The sequence below is a fragment of the Cervus canadensis genome, chromosome 1 (assembly GCF_019320065.1).
Source record: "Cervus canadensis isolate Bull #8, Minnesota chromosome 1, ASM1932006v1, whole genome shotgun sequence".
In the NCBI taxonomy this organism is placed as follows: Eukaryota; Metazoa; Chordata; class Mammalia; order Artiodactyla; family Cervidae; genus Cervus; species Cervus canadensis.
Genome location: NC_057386.1, coordinates 19,993,840 through 20,019,516, shown reverse-complemented (window position 1 = coordinate 20,019,516; position 25,677 = coordinate 19,993,840). Strand labels below are relative to the sequence as shown.

General features: G+C 42.1%; 1 protein-coding gene across 4 annotated transcripts in view; it reads right to left on the bottom strand.

Moving 5' to 3' along the window:
* STAT3 (signal transducer and activator of transcription 3) overlaps positions 1-25,201 on the bottom strand; it is a 71,289-nt gene extending 46,088 nt beyond the window's left edge. For 3 of the 4 annotated variants that reach the window (XM_043468420.1, XM_043468412.1, XM_043468426.1), the window contains exon 1: positions 24,916-25,165. The gene's annotated coding sequence lies outside the window, so the exon portion shown is untranslated. Of the gene's footprint in view, positions 1-24,915 lie in introns of all 4 variants that reach the window. The other variant, XM_043468411.1, reaches the window with a different exon arrangement.
* Positions 25,202-25,677: the final 476 nt, after the last annotated feature.

Genomic DNA, 25,677 nt, shown 5'->3' with positions numbered 1-25,677 from the left:
ACTGGTTCCAAATAGGAAAAGGAGTACATCAGGGCTGTATATTGTCACCCTGCTTATTTAGCTTATATGCAGATACATCATGAGAAACGCTGGGCTGGAGGGAGCACAAGCTGGAATCAAGATTGCCAGGAGAAATATCAATAACCTCAGATATGCAGATGACACCACCCTTATGGCAGAAAGTGAAGAACTAAAGAGTCTCTTGATGAAAGTGAAAGAGGAGAGTAAAAAAGTTGGCTTAAAGCTCAACATTCAGAAAACTAAGATCATGGCATCTGGTCCCATCACTTCATGGGAAATAGACGTGGAAACAGTGGAAACAGTGAAAACAGTGGCTGACTTTATTTTTGGGGGCTCCAAAATCACTGCAGATGGTGATTGCAGCCATGAAATTAAAAGACGCTTACTCTTTGGAAGGAAAGTTATGACCAACCTAGATAGCATATTAAAAAGCAGAGAGATTACTTTGCCAACAAAGGTCCGTCTGGTCAAGGCTATGGTTTTTCTAGTGATCATGTATGGATGTAAGAGTTGGTCTGTGAAGAAAGCTGAGTGCCAAAAAATTGATTGTTTTGAACTGTGGTGTTGGAGAAGACTTTTGAGATTCCCTTGGACTGCAAGGAGATCCAACCAGTCCATCCTAAAGGAGATCAGTCCTGAGTGTTCAATGGAAAGACTGATGCTGAAGCTGAAACTCCAATACTTTGGCCACCTCATGCAAAGAGTTGACTCACTGGAAAAGACCCTGATGCTGGCTGGGAGGGATTGGGGCAGGAGGAGAAGGGGACGACAGGATGAGATGGCTGGATGGCATCACTGACTCGATGGACATGAGTTTGAGTAAACTCCGGGAGTTGGTGATGGACAGAGAAGCCTGGCATGCTGCGATTCATGGGGTTGCAAAGAGCCAGACACGACTGAGTGACTGAACTGAACTGAAAGAAGGAGAACCAGGAATGATTTTCTTCACATAAGAGAAGCCATTTTGGCTTAATCCTCATTGCAATGTTTGCCCCTGAACAGGTCTCAGTAATTAATGGTCTTATGGGAACACAGGAGTCCAACAGAGAAAAGGCGGACAACAACAAAGAGATGAGGCAGAGTCCCAGTTCCTCCTGAAGGGACACACATAACAATACACAAGGCCCCACATGGGTGACGGATGGAAGGATGAAGTTGACACTCCTGACATCAATCAGCTAAAGCCTGGACTCAGCTGACGGTTGACTTTTGCCCCGGCTGTATGCTGAAATCGCCTCCGCTCAAGCCCCTTCATGAATATGCATGTACCCTTAGCTTACAATTTCCCCAGTTTTGCTGTTGGGAAGACTCCACTTTGGGAAAGGTCCGCGGTGTTCTCCATACATGGGCCTGAGTGAGCACTGTGACTCCGTAACTTGAACTGGTAACCTCTACGCCGGGCTGCCAGACTGAGGACAGGAAGAGCCTGGGCTTCTGCTCACCAGTCTGTTCCTCCCTTCACCTCACAGCATCCAGCAGGGTGCCCAGCTCATAACAGGTACTCAGAGAAACATATAGAACAAATAAACCACTGGTATGAATTACAGCTCAGTCAGTGGACTGAAACATATCCTCCCAGGTAAGGACCCTGCATCCAGTAACAAGTATCCTGAGGAGCAAACCAACTCTTTCAGATTTGCTGTTTGAAAAATTCGAGGATGACCCTTCAGTGACCTTTCAATAAGAGTAAAATTATAGCAACTCCCCAGCTCAAAAACATTGTCCCACCCAAAAGCTTTACACCCGCTAAGGTTCCCCAACTCCTTGGCCAACTTTGGCCCCTCCAGCTCCTCTCTCGGGTCTCAAGATGACTTTCAAAATGTCAACATATCTCCCCCTCAACCTCACCTCCACCCTCCACAGACTGTGTTCCTTCTTCGCTGGTGCTCTTGCCTAAAGTGGTCTTCCCCTTGGCGGCACTGTACGTCCCTTTCCTGTCTCCTCTGGAGAACTTAGCCCTGATCCCTAACCCTACCCAGGGTCCAATCACTGCTTCAACTCTGAACGCCCACACCACCTACAAATGCGGCTGAGGCTTTTTCTTGTTTTGATTCCATCTCCTCCATCTGACCCTTACATATCATTCTGATATCAGATTTAAGACACCAAATGAGTAGTGCCTTTATAGCCTTCTTTACTCGCATTTGCGCACACAGATATAAACACCACCTCCACTGCAAAAGTTCCTACTAACAGTCACTGATGGCTACAGTGCTGAAAATCACGCCAGCAATATGGCAACTGCATCTAAGAAAACAAGACTAGTTCTACCCCGTATGAATTGTTACCTCGAATTTGGAGGTTTTTCTAGAGGGAAGCAAAGCATCCTTCCAATGAATGCGGAGGGACGCACTCTCACAGGAATCAGAGGCAAGCTGCCAACTTTTAGAAACAGGTGTATGGGGACTTCCCTGGTGGTTCAGTGGCTAAGACTCTGAGCTCCCAATGCAGGGGGCCTGGGTTCGATCCCTAATTAGGGAAGAAGCTCCAATATGCCACAACCAAGAGTTTGTATGCTGCAGCTAAAGATCCGCCACAGCCAAATAAACATTTTTTAAAATAAATTAAAAACAGGAGTATAGCCTTCAAGAAACACATTGTACGTCGGGCAAGCAAATGATCATGTCAAAGTTTCTAGGCTTGAAACAGCAAAGGGAGGAGAAGGGCAAGGGTGGGGTGGGGCAGGGGTTGGGGTGGGGGGAAGCTTGCAGATACTATTATCTTTGGCCAAAGCCCAAATGAAAAGAGTCAAAAAGAATCCACTGATTTACAATGCTGTATAAGTTAGTAATATTGTTTTAAGACAGGCAACTGAAATAAAACAGAGAAAGAGTATCTAAATTTCTGAATCTCAATGTCACATACTCACAATATAGTTCAACACTTACTGAAGAGAAGGAAGAAGTTTTTCTTTAATTTATTCAGGTTACTTTGCCTAAAAGAGATACTAAGTTGATCCTGGACACTTAGCCTCAAGCATCAGATAACTGGGGCTGGGAATCCTTATCTGTGGATTCTGTCTTAGAACCTCTTCCTTCCAAGTGCCTGTGGTTTGGGTTCAGAACCTCAAATCCAAAAGGGTATTTGTGGTGGGTATAAAACCATGGCTCCAAATTCTCTGATACTCCTCCCTTTGAGAGAAGGAGTCTTTGTCCCTTGCCCTTGAATCTGGCTAAGCCCATGACCATTCCAACCAATAGAGTTATAACAGAAGTGTTGATTCCTTTGGAAGGCTCATTCTCCAGAACCCAACCAACACCCTGTGAGAAGCCCAAGGCGGCAGAGGCCACGTGGAGACAGCTGGCGTATAGTCCCGGCTGAGGTCAGCCGCTGATTCATCCCAGGCGATGTGTGAGTGAAGCAGCCTCCCAGTGATAACGGCCCCCAGATGTTCCAGTCTTCCCAGGGGAGGCCCCCGACACTACGGAGCTAAGACCAGCCACCTCTGCCTTACTGATTCCCGGCCCACAGAATCTGTGAGCACAAGATGGTGGGGGCTTTGTGCTACTAAAATTTCAGTTGGGTTATGGCCTTTGGTGACCAGAACAACACTTCTACTAACACACTGATGGAATGCCATCGTGATAGAGCCCAACTACCATGATAAAGGAATTTGGAGTTTTAAAAGGAAAGGCTTTGCTGTTAAAACTACTTCGCTAGTTAATCTCTTCTTTCCCTTATGCGCTCACTTTCTAAATGAGTCATCCAGTCCCAATTCCTTCAAAATAACATCTGACAATCCGCAAATTTACATCTCCAGCCCTAGCCTCTCCCATGAACTCTAGAATCCTCTCTCTACTCAACATCTCCACTTGGATGTCTAACAAGCATCCCAAATTTAATATACCCTGAACTAATCCTTTCATTAAAAACCTCTCCCAGCCAACATCTCCTTCAATCTCCCCTATTTTAGCAAAGGACACCTCCACTCCTGCATGTGCTCATGCTAAAAACCTTGAATATAAGCCTTGACTCCAATCTCTTCTCCTCTTTCCTCCTTTACTTCCTCCTCTTCTTTCTTTTCTATCTCCTCCTCTCTCCATTTCTTGGAGATTACTTCACAAGGTACAGTGGGTCTGCAGGAGAGCTGGTAATGCTAGAAAGGAAGGGATAACCAGTCCAAGTACAGGGACCAGCATGTGCAAACACAGGGGTGCTAAGAGAACATAATACAGATCTTCTGGCTAAACATGACCCACAAGCCTATGAAAGTGACAGTAAAGCAGGGGCAACGGGTACAAACCCACAAGGACAAAGAAGGGGAAATGAGATGACCATGGACAAAATATGTCAATAAAATTCTGGAGTCCAGAAAGTAGAGTGATGTTACCTGACCTAGTACAGCCGAGAAAACTGAACAGTAAGTGTCTGCTGTGTAACACCCCAAAAGCTCAAAGTTGGAGGTGGGAGAGATGGTTGAAGGGAGGGGTGAAAAGTTTGGATAAAAATAGGAGAACTGGTTAAAAACATGTATAAAGAGCATCTAGATCCCCCAGATAACTACCTTTCTCCAAACCCAGAAAGAATACTTATTGCCTGGAGAAAGCTAACTCCAGACTTGGGGATACCAGGCACGGCTGAGGATGCACTAAACTGAAACAATGGCAATAAGGTGAGAAGCTACATACATCAGCTCCAAGAAGCTTGGCAGTCAGGGCCTCCCCCAGTCACCTCACAGGGAAACCTAACAAGCAAATAAGACCACTCAACGTTACCTATTAGACTTTCGAAGAAAACCTTCAATATGAGAGAGATGAACAAAAGAAAAGAGGAACTCAGGAATCAGAGAATACTCAGTTCAGTCGCTCAGTCATGTCCAACTCTTTGCAACTCCATGGACTGCAGCACAACAGGCCTCCCTGTCCATCACCAACTCCCGGAGTTTACTCAAACTCATGTCCATCGAGTCAGTGATGCCATCCAACCATCTCATCCTCTGTCGTCCCCTTCTCCTCCTGCCATCAATCTTTCCCAGGATCAGGGTCTTTTCAAACGAGTCAATTCTTCACATCAGGTGGCCAAAGTACTGGAGTTTCAGCTTCAGCATCAGTCCTTCCAATGAATACTCAGGACTGATTTTCTTTAGGATGGACTGGTTGGATCTCCTTGCAGTCTAAGGGACTCCCAAGAGTCTTCTCCAACACTACAGTTCCAAAGCATCAATTCTTTGGCACTCAGTTTTTTTTATGGTCCAACTCTCACATCCATACATGACTACTGGAAAAACCATAGCTTTGACTGGACAGACCTTTGTCAGCAAAGTAATGTCTCTGCTTTTTAATATGCTGTCTAGGTTGATCATAGCTTTTCTTCCAAGGAGCAAGCGTCTTTTAATTTCATGATTGCAGTCACCATCTGCAGTGATTTTGGAGCCCAAGAAAATACAGTCTGTCACTGGTTCCAGAGAATTACTAGCAGTATACAAAAATTTCACAAAACTATAAATAATATCCTCAAAGAGACAAGTTATATACGTTAATCAGGAAAAGGATAAAAATTAAGATGAATGACTTCCTGGTGAACCAGTGGCTAAGAGTCCAGGCTCTCAGTGCAGGAGGCCTGAGTTCAATCCCTGTTCAGGGAAAGAGATCCCAGATGCCACAATGAAGATTCCCATGTGTTGCAACTAAGACCTGGCACAGCCAAATAAATAAAAAAATATTTTTCAATTAAAAAGATGAAGATGAAGATGGCAACTGAGAAAGGACTCTTGAAAATGACAGTCAGAATTTAAAATCAAATAGATGTGTTGAAACAACCAAGAAAACTTCCTGGAATAAATCCACAACAAAAAAGATGGAAAATAATCTACAACAAAAAAGATGGGAAATAGAAGCAGAAGGGAAACAAAACACAACACAACTCGGACGATCTGTCGAAAGATCCAATATCTGACCAAGAGCAGTCTCAGAAAAAAATTAGGGGAAAATGGAAAGGTGAGAATTATCAAAGAAATAATAAGAATTCCCCTTTGCTGGTTGAAAGGGACCCATCTAGAACTCAATCCAGTGAATGAAAATAGGCTCGCACTAAGGCATATTCTGTGGAATTTCAGAACAGTGGGAATGAAGAAGTCATACACACTTCCAGAGAAAAGAACCAGGCCTCTGGGAGAGGATGAAAAAATCAGAATCGCATAAGCCTTTCAACACAGGCTCTGAAGGATTCAAAGCCAATTGAGCCAGCAATGACTTAGAGTTATTCAGTGCCCACCCAAACCACCATTCAAAGTGAAGAAAGAATAATGAGATTTCAGATACTCAACAATTCAGAAAAGTTATTTCCCAGGCACCTTTTCCTGATAGTATTTTACTAGAATTTGTGGTTCAGCAAATAAAGCAATCATGACAGAAAGAGGAAGACATAAGATCTAGGGAAAGGGGAATCCAATATAGAAGACGGGTGAAAGGAGACTCACATTGCAGGATGATAGGGTGACAGGGCTGCCCAGAAAATGACAAACAGATTGTGAATATGTTTAAGTATCTGCAGTAAGAATGCCAGATATTTGATAGACCTGTTGCAATATTTGGGGAAAGTTAGCAATAGGTATAAGAAAAGTAAACTGGTGTTTTATGAAAATAATTTTGAATTTTATTTTATAAAAATTCTTTTCTAAGATAAAAATATTAACTCCAGGGAAAAAATTTGCATGTGAATGAAAATGTAATCATGTAACAGTATACTATGCAGCTTATCAGCAAACAATACTTATTTACTTAAAATGCATGATTTAGTGGTTTGACTAAAATGGTTTAAAAATTATGATGATGGGCCTTCCCTTGTGGTCCTTCTAGTGGCTAAGACTCCACGCTCCCAAGGAAGGGGTTGGGGTTCGATCCCTGGTGGGAACTAGGTCCCACGTCCCGCAACTAAGACCCAGACCAGTCTAATAAATAAATAAATATAAATAATTTTTAAAATAAATAAGACTGTTTCTGGGAAGCAATACTTGGAAATAAGGGTGGAACAGAAAACCATCATTTTCAATATGTCTTGCATTCATTTTTGATTTCTAACTTATTTGTGTGCATTACTCTGCATAGAAATTAAAATTATGTTCTAACTCATTACAGACCAGGGGATTTTTGCAGAAACTAACACCTGTGGCTGGTCATTTTTCTTTTGACCAGTCAAAACTTAATTCTGTCATTTCACTAACACTTTGCAGGTTATTACATTCAAAAGTTACACCTGACACACCTGTAAAGTCTTTACCAGCACCATGAGTTTCATTTTCACTTTCCTTATCAGAATCACTCAGATTTTTTGTCTTTTTGTGGGTCTAATAATCACATCGTCTGAATCAGAACTATATTCTGAAGAACTACCATATTCTGAGGCTCCAGTATATATGTCACTCGGATAATCAGAGAAAGTATCTGCATAAAATTCACCAAAAAATTCTTCACTCAAAATTATGCAATGTGTCATTTAAAAATTGTTTACAGTAATAAACTTGCCTTTATAATATACACAAGGTTGGGACAAAAATCTAACAGAGCAGAATGTGAGTGATAACAACAATCAAAAGTTGTATAATGAAGATTTGATCAATTTTAAGCTCTAACAACTTTGCACGGTGATGTTAATTGCGTGCGTGTGTGCGCGCACCCACGCTCAGTAGTGTCCAATTCTTTGCAACCCAATGGACTGTAACCCGCCAGGTTCCTTTGTCCATGGAATTTTCCAGGCAAGAATACCGGAGTGGGTTGCCTTTTCCTACTCCCAGGGATCTTTCCAACTCAAGGATCAAACCAGTGTCTCCTGCATTAGCAGGCAGATTCTTTACCACTAGCGCCACTTAAGGAGCCCTGATGTTAATTTTACCACTCTCTAAAAACATACTGATACCTCTTCAGTCAATAATGTTTGGTGACTAAAGACATATTAATATGTCTCTGGTCAATAATGTGTTAAAGTGAAATGCTTAGTACCAAAACAAAACTGACATAACATCATTTTATCTTCTCTCAGAAGGAACCTACTTACTCGAAACACTCGCCCATTCATTCATTTTAAAAAAATAAATAAATAAATAAATAAAAAAAAACCCTGGGTCTGGAAGCAAAGGCAGAGTACAGAGTGTGGAACAAGACAGACAGGTCTCTGCCCTCTGAGATAAAGACAGACAAGTCAATGGGATGATAATTACCTCTTGTGATAAGAGCAATAAAGATGTAGGATAGTGAGTGACTGGGAGTTATAATTTAGATACCACATCTGGAAGGAAGTAAGCTATTTGTTCAGACTCTTAAAAATCTCAGATAGGAGTTACTGGGACTAAAAAGAGTGCAAATTCAAATCTCTAAAATCAACAGCCCTATGCTGAGGAATTCTTTTCGACTTGGCAGATTCCTCGCCAATAGCAAGACCTTATCTGCTGCCTAGAGTGGCTGTAAAACAAATAGTCTTCAGTAACAGGGATATGGAAACGCCCCCCACACCCACCCCTACTATAGGCTGACTTCCTCTCCCTTATTTTGGGAGATTCTGATTGATTTTTGCCTCTGAAGATTTCCCTAATTTCCTGGAGAGCTCAGTGTATCCAATATTTCTTGGTGAGTTTTTTTGTTTGTTTGTTTGTCTTTTGGCTTATTTTTCAGCCACACTGCAGGTAGTGTCTTAGCTCCCCAGTTCACTGACCAGGGAGAGAGCAAACCTGGCATTGGAAGTATGAAGTCTTAACCTTTGGGCCATCAGGGAAGTCCCCTCTTGGTGTTTTGAGGGGAGATTTTCAGGGTATCTAGCCTACCATAGAGCAGAATGGAAGTCAGGACAAGACAAATAAAGAATTTTTAAAAACTTAAGAGGTGGAACCAGCAGGACTTGATGATTTGAAGAGAAACGAGAGAAAGGGGAAAGTAGAAAGTGAAAGTTGCTCAGTCGTGTCTGACTCTTTGCAACCCCATGGACTGTATGGTCCATGGGATTCTCTAGGCCAGAATACTGGAGTGGGTAGCCGTTCCCTTCTCCAGGAGATCTTCCCAACCCAGGGATCAAACCCAGGTTTCCCACACTGCAGGTGATTCTTTACCATCTGAGCTACCAGGGAAGCCTGAGAGAAAGGGGGAATTAAGGCTATTCCTAGGTTTTCGGCTTTTACCATGGGTTAGACGGGGATGCCATTTTCTTCGACGGGGATGACATTTTCTTCGATGGGGAAAGCTAGGCAGGGAGAAGGGCACAAGCCTGTGGTGAGAAAGCTTAAGTGTTCTGTTTTTGGGGGGAAGGGATAAATTAGGAATATGGGATTAACAGATACACACCACTACATTTAAAATAAACAATAAGGTTTACTGTATAGCGTAAGAAACCATACTCAGTACCTTGTAATAACCTATAATGGTAAAGAATCCGGAAAATACACACACACACACACACACATGTTGTTGTTGTTGCAAGCTCAGTTGTGTTTGACCCTTTGGGACCCCATGGACTGCAGCCCGTCAGGTTCCTCTGTTCAAGGGATTTTCCAGGCAAGAATACTGGGGTGGGTTGCCATTTCCTCCTCCAGGGAATCCTCCCAACCCAGGGATGGAACCTGCATCTCCTGCTTCTCCTGCACGGGCATGAGGATTCTTTACCACTGAGCCATCTGGGAAGCATATATATCTATATCTATCTACATCTATCTATCTATCTATCTACCTACCTACCTACCTATCTATATATATATATATTTTGCTGTATTCCTGAAACTAACACAATATTGTAAATCAACTACTTCAATATAAAAAAAAGGTTCTAAGAACCTATAGTATAGCACAAGGAACTCTACTTGGTGCTCTGAGGTGACCTAACTGGGAAAGAAATCCAAAAAAGGGGGGTTATATGTATACATATGGCTAATTCACTTTGCTGTACATCAGAAACTGACATAGTAGCGTAAAACAACTGTACTCCAATAAATATATTTTTTTTAAAGGTTTTTTTTTTTTTTTAACAGATAAATAGGAGTTTAGTATCACTATCAGTTCAGTTGCTCAGTCGTGTCCAACTCTTTGCGACCCCATGAACCACAGCAGGCCGGGCCTCCCTGTCCATCACCAACTCTCAGAGTTTACCCAAAGTCATGTCCATTGAGTCGGTGATGCCATCTAACCATCCCATTCTCTGTCCTCCCCTTCTCCTCCTGCCTTCAATCTTTCCCAGCATCAGGGTCTTTTCAAATGAGTTAGCTCTTTGCATCAGGTGGCCAAAATATTGGAGTTTCAGCTTCAGCATCAGTCTTTCCATTGAACACCCAGGACTGATCTCCTTTAGGATGGACTGGTTGGATCTCCTTGCAGTCCAAGGGAATCTCAAAAGTCTTCTCCAACACCACAGTTCAAAACAATCAATTTTTTGGCACTCAGCTTTCTTCACAGACCAACTCTTACATCCATACATGATCACTAGAAAAACCATAGCCTTGACCAGACAGACCTTTGCTGGCAAAGTAATCTCTCTGCTTTTTAATATGCTATCTAGGTTGGTCATAACTTTCCTGCCAAAGAGTAAGCGTCTTTTAATTTCATGGCTGCAATCACCATCTGCAGTGATTTTGGAGCCCCCAAAAATAAAGTCAGCCACTGTTTCCACGTCTATTTCCCATGAAGTGATGGGACCAGATGCCATGATCTTAGTTTTCTGAATGCTGAGCTTTAAGCCAACTTTTTTACTCTCCTCTTTCACTTTCACCAAGAGACTCTTTAGTTCTTCACTTTCTGCCATAAGGGTGGTGTCATCTGCATATCTGAGGTTATTGATATTTCTCCTGGCAATCTTGATTCCAGCTTGTGCTTCCTCCAGCCCAGCGTTTCTCATGATGTATCTGCATATAAGCTAAATAAGCAGGGTGACAATATACAGCCCTGATGTACTCCTTTTCCTATTTGGAACCAGTCTGTTGTTCCATGTCCAGTTCTAACTGTTGCTTCCTGACCTGCATATAGGTTTCTCAAGAGGTGGGTCAGGTGGTCTGGTATTCCCATCTCTTTCAGAATTTTCCACAGTTTATTGTGATCCACACAGTCAAAGGCTTTGGCATAGTCAATAAAGCAGAAATAGATGTTTTTCTGGAACTCTCTTGCTTTTTCAATGATCCAGCGGATATTGGCAATTTGATCTCTGGTTCCTCTGCCTTTTCTAAAACCAGCTTGAACATCTGGAAGTTCACAGTTCACGTATTGCTGAAGTCTGGCTTGGAAAATTTTGAGCATTACTTTACTAGTGTGTGAGATGAGCGCAATTTTGCGGTAGTTTGAGCATTCTTTGGGATTGGAATGAAAACTGAACTTTTCCAGTCCTGTGGCCACTGCTGAGTTTTCCAGATTTGCTGGCATATTGAGTGCAGCGCTTTCACAGCATCAGCTTTCAGGATTTGAAATAGCTCAACTGGAATTCCATCACCTCCGCTAGCTTTGTTCGTAGTGCTACTTTCTAAGGCCCACTTGACTTCAGTTTCCAGGATGTCTGGCTCTAGGTGAGTGATCACATCATCGTGATTATCTGGGTCGTGAAGATCCTTTTTCTATAGTTCTTCTGTGTATTCTTGCTATCTCCTCTTAATATCTTCTGCTTCTGTTAGGTCTGTACCATTTCTGTCCTTTATTGAGCCCATCTTTGCATGAAATGTTCCCTTGGTATCTCTAATTTTCTTGAAGAGATCTCTAGTCTTTCCTATTCTACAACCATCCAAGGAGAAATGTCAATTAAGCATCAGGACACAGAAACTGGGAGCCTGGAGACACTTGGGTTGGAGATACATCAGTCATCAGGATGGAGATGACAGTTAAAGCCAAAGTAATGGATAACATAAATTAGGGAGAAGATATAGAAGATAAAAGAGAGCCCCAGACAGTGGTCTGAAGCACTTCACCACTAGTGTTCAGGCAGAGGATGAACCAGGCAAGGCAACTGGGAAAGACAAGTAAGACTGAAGGAAAACCAGGGGAACTTATCAAAAAGCCAAGAGGAGAGAATTAAAAAAAAAAAAAAAGATTTTCAGCTATGCTAACACCACTACAAGTGTGAGCAAGATGGTTACAGAGTGACATCCATTCAACTTGGTAATGTAGAGATCCCTGATGACACTCCTTCCTTTAGGATCTAGCAAACCCACTTCTTGGTATTTACCCAAATGAGCTGAAAACTTACATCTACACAAAACCCTGCACACAAATTATTTATAGCCACTTTATTCATAAGTGCTCAAACTTGGGAACAATTATTATGTCCTTCAATAGGTGAATGCATAAACAATGTGGTAGACATAGACAATGGAATACTACTCAGGAATAAAAAGAAATGCACTATCGAGTATTGAAAAGATATGGGGAAATCTGAATCAATGTTGCCAAGTGAACAAAGCCAAACTGAAATGGCTACTTCCAAGCATATGATATTTTGGAAAAAGACAAAACTATGCAGATAATAAAAAAGATCAGTGGTCGCCAGCGTTTGGGGGAGGGATGACTAGGTGGAGTACAGGGGATCTGCAGGGCAGTGAAACTATTTTGTATGCTGCTGTAACAGTAGATACATGTCATTATACACTTGTCAAAATTTGTAGAATGTGTAACACAGTGAACTCTAATGTTAATAATAATGTGTCAATATTGGCTCATCCATGATAACAAATGTGTCACACTAAGACAAGATGTCAACAACTGGACAAACTAAGAAGAAGAGACAAGATGGTATAGAGGGGTTCTCTGTACTTTCTCTCTCTCCCGCGCGATGGGGTGCTCTTCTCTTCGCGTCTTTGGATTGACGTGCCCTCACGCCTCGATGATGGATATTCCTGCTATTATCTAAATAAAATAGAGCTGTAACACTGAGCTGTAAAACTAATTTCTCTAAGAGCTATAACACAGTCCATTCGAGACATGAGAGCTATAACACGGTCTGTCCAAGACCCGAGAGCTGTGATGCGCCGAGGGCTTTAATGTCCATCACTACAAATCTTTGTTGTGACGAGACAAAGAACCGAAGAGCATACACTCGCCTGACATCTATGGTGCCGTGATTCGGGTTTAATCTGGCTGAAACAACCTCCACGCGGGGTAGAGGCCAAGCACAGCAGGAGCCCAACTCAGCGAAGCTCCTGCGGTCGAAGCTGAATGCAAAGAAAACCCAGTGCAGGAGACTCAAGCAGAAAGCTCAGCGGCTCAGCCTCAGATTCCAGAAGACCTCTGGTTAAGGTAGGAGGGCCTCACTCCTATGACTGGAGGGACATGCCTAACGAAATCTTAATTCCTTTACAGTCTCTGGTTTCTTGTCTCCTTGACCCCCCGGCAAACAGGCAGGCGGCAGTGCGTGCAATTGAGGGACTCTGGAGAAGCTACTCTTTGGTATGTCCCAAAGGCACTATTGGGCTTCCCTGGTGGCTTAGATGGTAAAGCGTCTGCCCGCAATGCAGGAGACCTGGGATCGATCCCAGGGTTGGAAAGATGCCCTGGAGAAGGAGATGGCAACCCACTCCAGTATCTAGCCTGGAAAATCCCATGGACGGAGAAGCATGGTAGGCTACAGTCCATGGGGTTGCAGAGAGTCAGACACGACTGAGCGACTTCACTTCTGTACTTTCTGCTCAATTTTTATGCATCCTAAGACTGCTGTTAAATATATAATCTACTAATTTTTTAAATGTATTGAGCTTTATGAAAAATATTTTAAAAGATAAGCTGACCCCACAGAGTTTCAATTATATTTAAAAAGGAAGATGAGCTATCTCCCTGAATTAGACAAGCTTTTCTACGAAGTTCTTATCAAAATGAACAGCATACTTGGAAAAATAGGTGACCTCATTGTACACCATAGTTCAGCATAATGTGGGCAATCTTCAGAGAGCAGCTGATCTTATCCATTAGCATCTACACAAAAGAAGGTTAAGAAAAAGTATCAGTTACTCATGAAATTAAAATCTGACAATGTGAGAGACATGGCTTACATCTCACAATGTAAGTGAGAGAGTAGACATGGCTTAGAAAGAAAAAGAATACTTAGAAAGACAGTAACTTAGAATTTAGAAACCCTATTTTAGCTTGCGTTGTAAGTAGCTTATGATCTAAATCCTAAAAATTATACCCAGACAGAGCCTGGCCTGAAGCATAAATTCACATTGGATTTTCCAGTCAACCACTCAGCCAAAGAGAACCCTGAGGTTCCAAGATAATGTAACAATTCTATCAAAATGTTACGTGATCACAAAAGACAGAGATAAAACCAGAACACAAACTTGGAGTCTTGAAACTCCCAGGGTAGTGGAGTCTTATTATATGTTTTGAAGTCTTATCTCTGCTGTATTATCTCTGACAAGTAAACTTCTCTTTGAATTTGTAATACAATTATAAGAAGGAAAATGAGAGCTTTACTTATGTTACATGTATATACTAAAGTTAAAGACATGTCTGAAACAGAACACTTCTTATAGAATTTACAGACAATTCTTAACCAGAACTGTCTTTAGAAATTAACCCGAGCCTTCAGAAACTATCTTAATAAGTTCATAAAACCAATTGAACTTTAATTTGGTAAAGTGATTCTTTATGACTATTATGACTATAGTCCACCCTTGATTAATATTCAGGTCCATAAATACAAAGAACAAACAGGATAAAAAGAAATCTGCAAAGCATTTTTCCTTGGAAGACCACATGGCTACCATTTACTTTTATCCCCAAAACAATTATTTCTAAACCCTGTGGATAAGACTTCATTAATCTGAAGACTTATAGCTTATGATCCTTCAGAGCAGCATTCTCACACCAAGAACCACCAGTATCAGAACACTGGCTATTTGTTAAAAATAACCCTAGATCTACTAACCCAGACTCTCTGGAACAGAACCATAGGATCTTTTCTTTCTTTCTTCAACAACTATTCAAGGAGTTCTTATGCTAAAACCTGTCGACCAGCAGTTCTCAAACTTTTTATTCTCAGGACCCCCTTAAAAATTGAGGATCCTAAGGAGCATTTGTTTATGGAGGTGTATCAATGTTTACTGTATTACAAACTAAAACGGATAAATTTAGAATATATTTATTAATTCATTAAAAAATAAACTTATTACATAAATAACATCTCTGTGAAAAACAACTTATTTTAAAAAAAATTTAGTGGAAAGAGTGACATTGTTAAAGTTTTGGAAGCTTCTCTAATGATTTCTCTAATCTCTGGCTTAGAAGACAGCTGGATTCTCACAGCTCTGTTTTTGCATTCAACCTGTTGCAGTATGTTGTTCTGGTTAAAATGCAGGAAGAAATTTTGACCTCACACTAACTGGAAAGAAAAGGACAGTATATTAAGAATCTCTGCAGATAACTTTGGATATTATTTAACACTACATCAGAACTTGACAAGTACCCGTTTCTTCAAGGTTAGAGGCAGTGTAGATTCTGAAACCATAGCAATGAACTCTTCACACACAGTTACATTAAAATCTATTAGTCTATCTTGCATTTCGAATAGAATGTTTTCATGCATGATTTTGTAATGCCATACATCAACTATCTGTAAAACACTATTTCAGAGACATGCAGACCTTCAAATACCAACATAATTCATTACAAACTATCACAAAACCATGTTATCAAAAAATTACATTAATACTGAGAAGCTGTCAAACACACAGTAGTGGATATAAGTTTCTCAAACTCTAATTTCCACTCTAAAGCTTACATTTTATCATCGGCAATAAATACTGTCGGTTGTTTTCCTTGAAGAAAAAGCTTCCCTCCTTTCATTTTTGAGAAAATATCAATATCCCTGTTGGTCTGTCAATCATTCTTTCAAGTAAGAATGGTGCTTTGTGAAAAAAAGCAGCTAGTTTGAAATCACAACTCAAACAATTTCACAAGTGCTATTCCACCAGACTTCTTTGCAGCAGAAGTGCTTTCTGCAGCCCTGCCATTTCACTACAGAGTATCAAAAAGCCATCAAAAAAAAAAAAAGTCATCAGAGCTGAGAGAGAATGAAATTAATACTGTTTATTGTTTTATCATGGGCATTAGGTGAAATCAGACATTTTTTTTCCCCGGAAGTGCACTGAGTACAAGGACTAATAGTTTAAGTACAAATGCCAACTAATTAAAAAAATAAAAATAAAAAAAAATAAAATAAAAATAAAAAAATAAAAATAATGTTATAAAAATAGTTTTAATCTCAAAGACCCACCCTGAAAGGATTTCAGAGACCCACTGTAGACCACACTCTGCAAATTGCTGCTAGGCAACTCAAATAGAAGGATCAGGGAGCAACCCATCCATGCGTGTGTGCTAAGTCGCTGCAATTATGTCCAACTCTTTGCAACCCTATGGACTGTAGCCTGCCAGGCTCCTCTGTCTGTGGGGTTCTGTGGGCAAGAATACGGGAATGGGTCGTCATGCCCTCCTCCAGGGAATATTCCTGACCCATCCAGGAACAATACAAAAACAAAAACTCCGTCTTCACTTGCCAAAGGAACAAGGGGAACTTAAGACAAAAGTCTGTTGTGATTTAGGGATGGAGTGATTGAGATTAATGGAAGCTGGGTCCTGGTATCATAGGTATATGAACAGCAAGTTTTAAAAATTTGTGGAGTGGGGGTGTGCAACAATTCCTACCTGTGCAAGTGACAGGCACACACTGGAGTTTCATATTCAATGATGTAGCTAGACTTCTACCCAGAATTAAAGTTTATGTTTTGGGAGTTCCCTGGTAGCCTAATGGTTAGAATTCCAGTGATTAGGATTCCTAATCCAGTGGTCAGGATTTCCATGACCTGGATTCAACCCCTGGTCAGGGGAACTGAGATGCTGCAAGCCACACAATGCAGCCAGAAACAAAACAAAGTTTACGTTTAAAGGGGGAAATGTTCACTCTGTCAACTGAAAAGCTACATTTCTAAACAGTATGTATAGGAGAGTTTCCTGTCTGCCCAGTGGTTATGACTCCATGATTTCACTGCTAAGGGCGCTGGTTCGATTCCTGCTTGGGGAACTAAGATCCTGCAAGTCACTTGGTGCAACCAAAAAAATAAATAAATAAACAGTATGCACGTTATGATTAAAACATTAACATCATGAAAGCGAAAGTGAAAGTCGTTCAGTTGTGTCCAACTCTTTGCGACCCCATGGACTATACAGCCCATGGAATTCTCCTGACCATAATACTAGAGTGGGTAGCCTTTCTCTTCTCCAAGGGATCTTCCCAACCTAGGGATTGAACCCAGGTCTCTCGCATTGCAGATGGATTGTTTACCAGCTGAGCCACCAGGGAAGCCCATTAAAAGTATACAGGCACAAGATAGACATCTGTGTCTAAAGACAAACATGATGATAACTTACCACAACATCATTTTGTCTTTAGATTCTGCAATCTCTGCCTACCATTAGATGAATTATGACATCCGTAGCCTAGAAGACTATGATGATTTTAAAATGATTTAAAAATAAATAAATTGTAATTTTTTTCCTTCTCCAAGTTCTTCTATTTGAGATCACAAAACTGAATATTTCATCCCACCCTAAGTCCACACTATACAGATCTTAAGTGGCAGATATAAACATATTCACATGGAGTATTTCCTAAGATAAACAAAGTGTCTTCAAAAAGATACTGAGTTACAAGTATAATTTGCTACTGTCTGTGGAAGGAAGAAAAAAAGAGAGCGAATAACATGTTTGCCTGTATATCACACATGATCATTCTGGAAAGATAAAGTAAGAAATACGTACCTAACTGTCCTTGGGAGAGAGAGTTCAGAGGATAAGGTGAAGGGGAGACTTTCCATTTACTGTACTGATTAAACCCCCCTCCCCCCTAAAATAAGAAAACTAGTCTGGAACTGAAAAACAAAACTGATACATTCTTGCTGAAAATCTGTGGTTCAGACTAGCATTCATCTCTCCTAAGGAAAGGGGAAGTAGGTTCATCCAGAGACTGTACGGGTTTTCAGGATGCCCCACTTCTAGTTGCATTCTCCATTCTCCCACCTGGGAGATAATGGTAAAAGAAAGCCATTCTCTTTGTCAAGTTTAGGGAACTCAGTGGTAGAAGTCATTGGAATCACACAGCTGTATAGAGGGTACTTCTGACCCAGGACACAGTCATTTCTGCAGGATTGTTTTTAAATTAATAAATGACTTTTACGAGCAATTTTAGGTTCAAATTAAGTGGCAAGTACAGAGTTCACATATCCCCCACCCCCTTTCCCCCTACAGCGACAGCCTCCCCTTGCCACTCCCACCCTATTAACATCCAGCATCACAGCAGTACAGTACTTTTGAGAAACAGGAATCTTAGATGGCTCCATGAATCCAGGATTCTTCAACACAGTAATTAGGACCCTAAAGCGTCCCAGGTGCTTCTATCTACTTATTTATGTACTCGAATGGAGAGGGTAATAACACACAGAAGTAAGGATGAATATTGATATATATGCATTTGTTCAAATTAAATATGAGGTAATAAAAAAGCATAAATATTGAGATTTGGCTTTGATTATTCCACCTGCCCCGATGCATAAGACAGTGACCACTCTAATTACATTTTATTTTGGTTAATGTTTCAATAAATTTGCTTTCTCTAAACCTATTGATAAAAAGAGGCCCAAATACAAGACTGATTTGTCAGGCAAAGTCAGTCTGAGATTAAATATTTACTGTATCTAAACCACAAGTAGAAAGAAATTCAAAGGCTGACGTTTTTAATGCCAACTCAACGCAAGATTGCACTTTGCTTGGTTTAGAGGAGAGGTAATTACACAGCTAACATCTGGGTTTTGAGGTTTTGAGGATGACATTTAGGTGGACTGGAGGTGGAAGGGGGAGGAAAGAACAAAGGGAAAGTCTCATGATTTTAGCTTCTGTCAGAAAAAGTGTTCGCTTAAAAGTAAAAACAAAATGAACATTAGAAAAGAAGCAAAAAACAAGCATTTCAGGAAGCTTTTACCTAAGCAGGTGATCAAAGTCACACTCAGATCCTCCAATTCTCCTAACAAGAACGGGAGGTCAGGCTGCCACAAACTAATAAAATCAATCAACAAAGTGGGAATAACAGTGGTTCACAGCAGGCCAGGCAGGATTTCCCTAAATCGGGCTCACCCTCAATCATCTCAATCAGTTTTCAGAAATGGCTTCTACAAAAACTACCCAAACATCCCCCTAATAATTTGCACTCCTCCTCCACAATAGGGAAGCCATTTATTTACCAGAAGGTTTACTTTCTCTTTCAAACTCCTCTGGCTTCCTCCCGCCCCACATTCGGCCAAGAAACAGTAGCAGGCCTTTTCTCTTCGGCCTTCTCTGACCCCAAACCAGAGAGCTGGCGCAAGAGAATCTGTTTCATGGAGGTGCTGAGTGGCTCTTCTTAAACCACAAGGCTGTTTTGAGTTTTCATTTGCAAAGGAAAGTTACAGGACAGGAAAGTAAAGCTCCACTCCTCCAATGAAAACACACGCACTCACAGAGCACAGCTGTGAAAGAACAAATCCCCTCCTGGCCTCATAGGATTATTCACTCTAATTAGGGTGCAGCCTCACCCTCAAGCTGTGGCCTCACCCCCAAGCTGCGTGCTGGCCCACCTTCCTTGCCTGAGTCCCCCACCCCTCAAACCTTTCATATTATCTGTACTTTTTGTATCAAGAAGAACTCCAAGGGACTGTTTATATTCCTAAGTGGCCATAAAAATCTAATGTGTTGGATATTACTTCAAATAAATGGGCCACCATCAGAAGATGTACAGAGACATATGTCTAAGAAGGGCATCCGTGTAAACGCGCCCTGTTCCTTTTGCGTGATAGCCTCCATCTCCTCCACCACAGTGTAAATCCCCCTGCTCCCTATTCATTTAGTTTTTTTCCTATTAGGTTAGAAGCTCCTGATTACTCCTTCTTTCCTTTGGGTCATGAAATGCTACCGCGAATTATAACTGGTGTGATTTTATAGTTAGATACTGTGATTTTTAATAATAGCAATTATTAGCACTCCACTTTTAGCTATCTCCCAGGTTCTGTGCAAAGTACTTCATATACGTTATCTTGCTCAATCCTCACAAATCCCTTACAATTGGATCTGGTATCTGCACTTTCTGGACAGAGAAAGTGAAAAACCCAGAGAAGTTAAAGCAACTGACCCAAGATCTAAGAGGTGTTGGATCTGGAATGAAAGCCCAGGAAGTCCGTCCTCATTGCCGTTCTTTTGACTCCTATCACAACTGTGGATCATGAAATCCTCAACTCACCTCACCCAACCATTTCGACATGACAGTAACAGTTACCTTAGGAAAGCTCGTTGTTTGATATAGTTAAAAAGCCAAAGGTCAGGGAAAAGTTCAGTGATTAGGAAAGTCATTTATTCTTATGGGTGAAGGGGGGAGGTTTTAGCAGAAAGGAAACCAGACAATTTAAACTTTACTTTGGGGGCAGGTCTGCCTTTCTTATTACTTTTTTAATTAGGCTATTAGAAAGGAATTTGCAATAAATATGTCCAAGATAAATCAGTAAGTAGAAGCTGCAAAACAGCTGGAGAAACAGACACCAAACTAACAAGACACATATAAAAAAATATACATAGTTTATATTTCTACAAATTTAAATTTCTTTACAATAGCATGCATTCCTTTTATAAACAGGAAAAAAACAACTTAATGACATCTGAACCCAATTATTAACAGAAGGGCTAAGAGTCAGCTTCCTTTCTCCTCAGTTCTCCTAAATTAAGAACTTCCACTTATAGCTCCCTGAACACACTACGCTGTTTAAGCCTCCACATGCTCATGTTCCCTCAGCCTTGAATACAGCTATTCACCAACTCAACTTTGTTGGGAGAATTCCTACTCATCCTATAAAACCCTAATCAGGTGTTCCCATGTGAATACCCTTCTATAATAAAGCCTTTCTCTCTCATCCCTAAAAAGAATTAATCTTTTCATAGACATTTAATAAAAACTTAGATTTAGCGAGTTCTTACCGTACACCAGGCATTATGCTAATTATTTTACCAGCATCATCTCCTGGAGTCTTCAATAGCACTAGGAGATATACACTGTTAGCCTCTCCTTTCATAGATAAGAAAACTGAGGTTCAGATTCTGACTAAGAAGTGGCAGATATAGGATCCAATCCCAGAATGTGTTGGACTCCAGAGTCTGACCTTTGAACCACTGTGCTGTCATCTTCCCAATCCTAAGTCCCTACTGACGAAGCACATGCCAGGCCCCTATAATACCACTTCCGGTTCCGTGAAACAGGGACCATATTGCATTATCCTTGGATCCTGCCTAGCATGATAACTGACTCTCATTACATAACATGCTTGTTGATCTGAACTAAGAGTTGTGATATTAATAATACGATATAGGAAAACTGAACATAATAGAAATTCTTTCTTGCATATGCTATTCCTTTCAAAAACTGGAGATATTTCAAACAACTCACTACCAAAGTACCATAAAATCATCCTGACAAAAGGGCCCCACTGTAACCCAAGGTTCCTTGCAACCAGTGTGTAACCACAATATTAATTTTTTTCACCATAACCAATACAGATTGAGGTAGCCCAGGATGTCATTCTGCTGGACCTCACCAAGGCTGCTCCAGGACACCAGGAGTTCTCCAGGATCTGGAGATGTCCTTCAAGTGTTCTTTGGCTGGTTGTCACACATGACCCAAAAGTAAAGGTAAAATTTTTTTAAATATGGAAGACAGAAAATGTGAGTGGACATGGGTAGCCAGTTAAAAATCCTCATTTAAAAAAAAAAAAACCCACTTCTGCACTTAACCACACAAATCTGCAAAGGCAGGACCCTTCTTTTTGGGTGCTGGTCCAGTTTATATGGTCAATGACAACTCCCCTGGGGCAGAGGCCACACAAATCCATTTACTTTATACAAATTAGGCACTCCATAATTAAACATCAATATTCGGCTTCAAAAATCTTTAAACTCCTTGACCTTGCATTCAAGACCTCTTACTCCTTCTCTATTTACTTTGCTAATCTACTAGAATTGGGTTTGTGCCATATCACCATAGCTCCTAGCCCTGAATTCTTTACATCAGTCAAATGCAAACCATTATGTGTCTCTCAGATCAAATCTCTCCTCTGGCAAGAAGACTTCAGACCAACTAACTGCAAGACTCATAACCTCTCCTCCTTCTGAAGACCTGTAGCGATTAGTGAAGCACTGTCCAACAGCAAAGCATTCCACTTTATGACAATGGAAATGTTCTATATCTGTGCTATATGTTTTAAAACATATAATAGCTACCTTTCTGGACAGCATGGGCTTAAAGTCTCACCATCTCTTTGAGGAAATCAAGTTGCATTACATGGATAAGAAATTTATGAAGTTGTTGCAGTAGACAACAAGGTCTGAGAACAAGATATCGTGTTCCCCAGAGCAACTTTCACAAAGGTGTAAAAAACAAATATTCGTTGATCTGTACATCACCTCTGAGAAAGCCATAAGGTTAAAAGGTGCAGGACTCGGCCTCTGGAATGATGGCCACCACCTCTACCCCATCTCACCATCTGAAAGTCATGACGTGCAGAGGCAGGAGGAGACAGCAACCTTCTGGAGATACAAATGACCACTGATCAAGCCACAAGACACTGGTTTAAATGACATTTAGGTCACGACTGTCCTTCACCTACAAACCTGCCTCAGTAAATCTCTCTTTCCATTAGCAAATAGCTAAATTCTGATGGTAAATTATGCAGACTAAAAAGTTAGATACCTGGGGGGAAGGAGATTGAGTTTGGGATTGACATGTACACACTGCTATCTCACAACAGATAATCAAAAAGGACCTATTATATAGCACATGGCTGCTCTATATTCTGTAATAACCTAAATGGGACTCACCTGTTTATTTTAAGTATCTCCCTTGGAGTCTTATAGGATATTGGCAGTATTTCATTGTCCAGGTATATGTTAGAATTTCATTGACACTTTTCCCAGTAGGGCCTACAGTCACTCTAAATTAAGACCTAATACTTAAGCATAGATAGTCAAAAGCAAACAAAACATACAGAAGGTATAAGCTCCACCACTATGGTATGTTGCTGCCCGGGCAAGTGTCTTGTTCCTTACACCTCAATTTCCTTATCTTCAAAACAGAGTTAAGGTTACATGAACTATCTACCCTTTGTGGGTCAAGTTATAATTATGGATATTTCTAGATGGCTATTCTTCCCAAAAGAACTACATATAAAGATAGAAGATTTATGAATTGTCTAGTGGTTCTTTGTGGTAGATACGCTAGCAAATATAGAGATTAAGATCAAGCCTCAGGGACTCCCCTCGTGGTCCAGTGGTTAAGAATCTGCCCTTTCAATGCAGGGGAGTCAGGTTCAATCCCTGGTGGGGGAACTAAGATCCCATATGCCTCGGGGCAACTGAACCCATGCACCACAACTAAGACCCTATGCACCCATAAATTTTTAAAAAAGCCTCTAGCATCTACAATTTCTTTATTTTTTCTGAATTAAAGACTTCTTTCCTTCATCCCACTGTGCAAATGTCACTGCAAAAATTCTACTAGTAGCTCAGCCTGGCACATGTAACACAGAAATAAATGTGTTGACTCAGGGAATACAGACATATTTAATATAAAACATAAAACTGGCTAAATCAAGTCTTAACAGTCTAAATCCACATATAAAAGATTGAGATAATTTACAGTTGTGATTTATTCAAACCAATGCTGTATCAGCTCAGCCAGCCAAAAAATTACAACCCACACACAGAATAATTATGCCCTTTATTTACTTAACCAACCAGCAGGGACACGTTATATACATTTTTAATAAGAATAAGTGTGTCAATACCATGCATTCACTTGATATAACACAGAAAGATGTGGACTAAACATGGAAAAAACCACTCAGGTGACGGTTTGAATTAAGCTAACTGAAGTGCAACCACACCCCCAAACACAGGTAAAGTTTGCACACACGGCTTTGCCAAGGCCAGCCTGTCTTTGTTTCCCTCTCCTCTGCATTTACCCAAGATCTTGGCTCTGAGACAGAAAACTCCCACTCTCGATTGGTTCATTCTGTCCTATGCAATTAAGCAACACCACAATCCAGTAAACGCAAGGGCTCAATTATTTATCTTCTGGCCAAGTTTACCAGGTGGTTATAAAAGAACAATGTCAAGGAGGAAAAAGGTTTATTTCTCTTTAGAGCTGACTTGATGAGGGTTTTATTTATTTTTTTTTTTAGAAGAGGGAGAAGGGAAACACGACTTTACCCCAGAAAAAGGCTGGAGGGAGTTTAGAAAGAGTACAAGACTGTCAATTTCCCTACAGGAAACTTGATTCTTATGCAATAATCCTACCCATAACCAAACAGCCCGCAAGGCTGTAAAGGGAAGACACCTATTCCTACCTCCTCCAAGGGGGCACAGCTGGCTCCTAAAGGAGCAGGAACAGGGCAAGGCGGAGGAAGTGGCTCAGCCGGGAGACGCCGGGCCCCGCCGGGGGGCGGGGAGGAGGCGCTTGCCAACCACCCTCCTCCGTGATCTCCGCCGGCGTGACAGTCGCTCCTGTGGCCGGAACGTCCCCAGAGCCCCAGGGCGCAGGAAGTCCGGGGGCTGTCCCTCGCTCCTGCCCCCCACCCCAGAGTACCCTCGCCCTACGGTCCTTCCCCTCCAGTCCATTCTCTCTCTTCCTCTGCGTCTCCCCTTTTCCCAAAGAACTAAACTTCCTCCCAGCGCACCCCGTCCCTTCAGAGGTCGGCTCCTGTCATCCCGGGGAACTGTCCCTTCAGAGCGACCCTCCGTGTCTCCTCGTATCCCCCCGGCCCCACTGAAGTTTCCATTCACTATTCCCCCAAACACCCCAGAAGCTCCCAGCGCGCTCCTCCTCCCCCGGGATGCCCAGGCCTGGAGGCCGTCGGGGGGCAGCCCCACCCTTAACCCCCTTCACCTGCTGCTCGGGCTGAGGCCCGACTGGCCGGGGCTGCGCTTGCGCCTGGGTGCGGGCCGCGGGGTTCCCTCAGGCCGCGGAGTCTCCCTTGGCAGAAGTGGGGAGAGCGCGGAACTGGGGTGCTCGTCAGGGATCCGGTTCGGGCTCTCTCCCTCAGCGGCGACGTCGGAACCCCAGGCTCCCCCTCCCCGTCTACGCCGCCGCAGCTCCGGAAACCGCTGAATTACAGCCCCTCCAGCCAATCCTCGCCCAGCCCCCGCTTGGTCTAGGCACGCCGCTCATGCATAATTCATGACATGACCAGTTTTCTCGGCCACCCAGAGGCCCTGCTGAGCATACTCTACATCCGAAGCCCCACCCACTAGCCAATGAAGAGAGCCTCTGGGAGAAAGGGCGGAGCCAATACAAGGCTGGGAACGCCCCTGTTCTGGCTGTTCCGACTCTTAGGGCTCCTCCCTCCGCAACAACTGGGGAAGAACCGAGGCCCTGGCCAGAGGAGCCCGGGGGGAGGGAGGGAAGATGACTGGAATGTCCTGCTGAAAACTCAGCTGAGTTCCTGGCAGTGCGTGACGTCAAGACACTTTAAATGCCCCTGATGCGGCTCCCTCCTGCCTGCTCTCCCTCTTCCCGGCCCTTGGCACCACGTGGGGGCAAGATTGGGAGCACTTACCACGTGGGAATCAGCCAGTTAGACAGTCCCCAGGTGTCGCCAGATCCTCTAGGGGCCCAAGGCCCGAAATGGGTTTCTGGGGACAGCTAAAA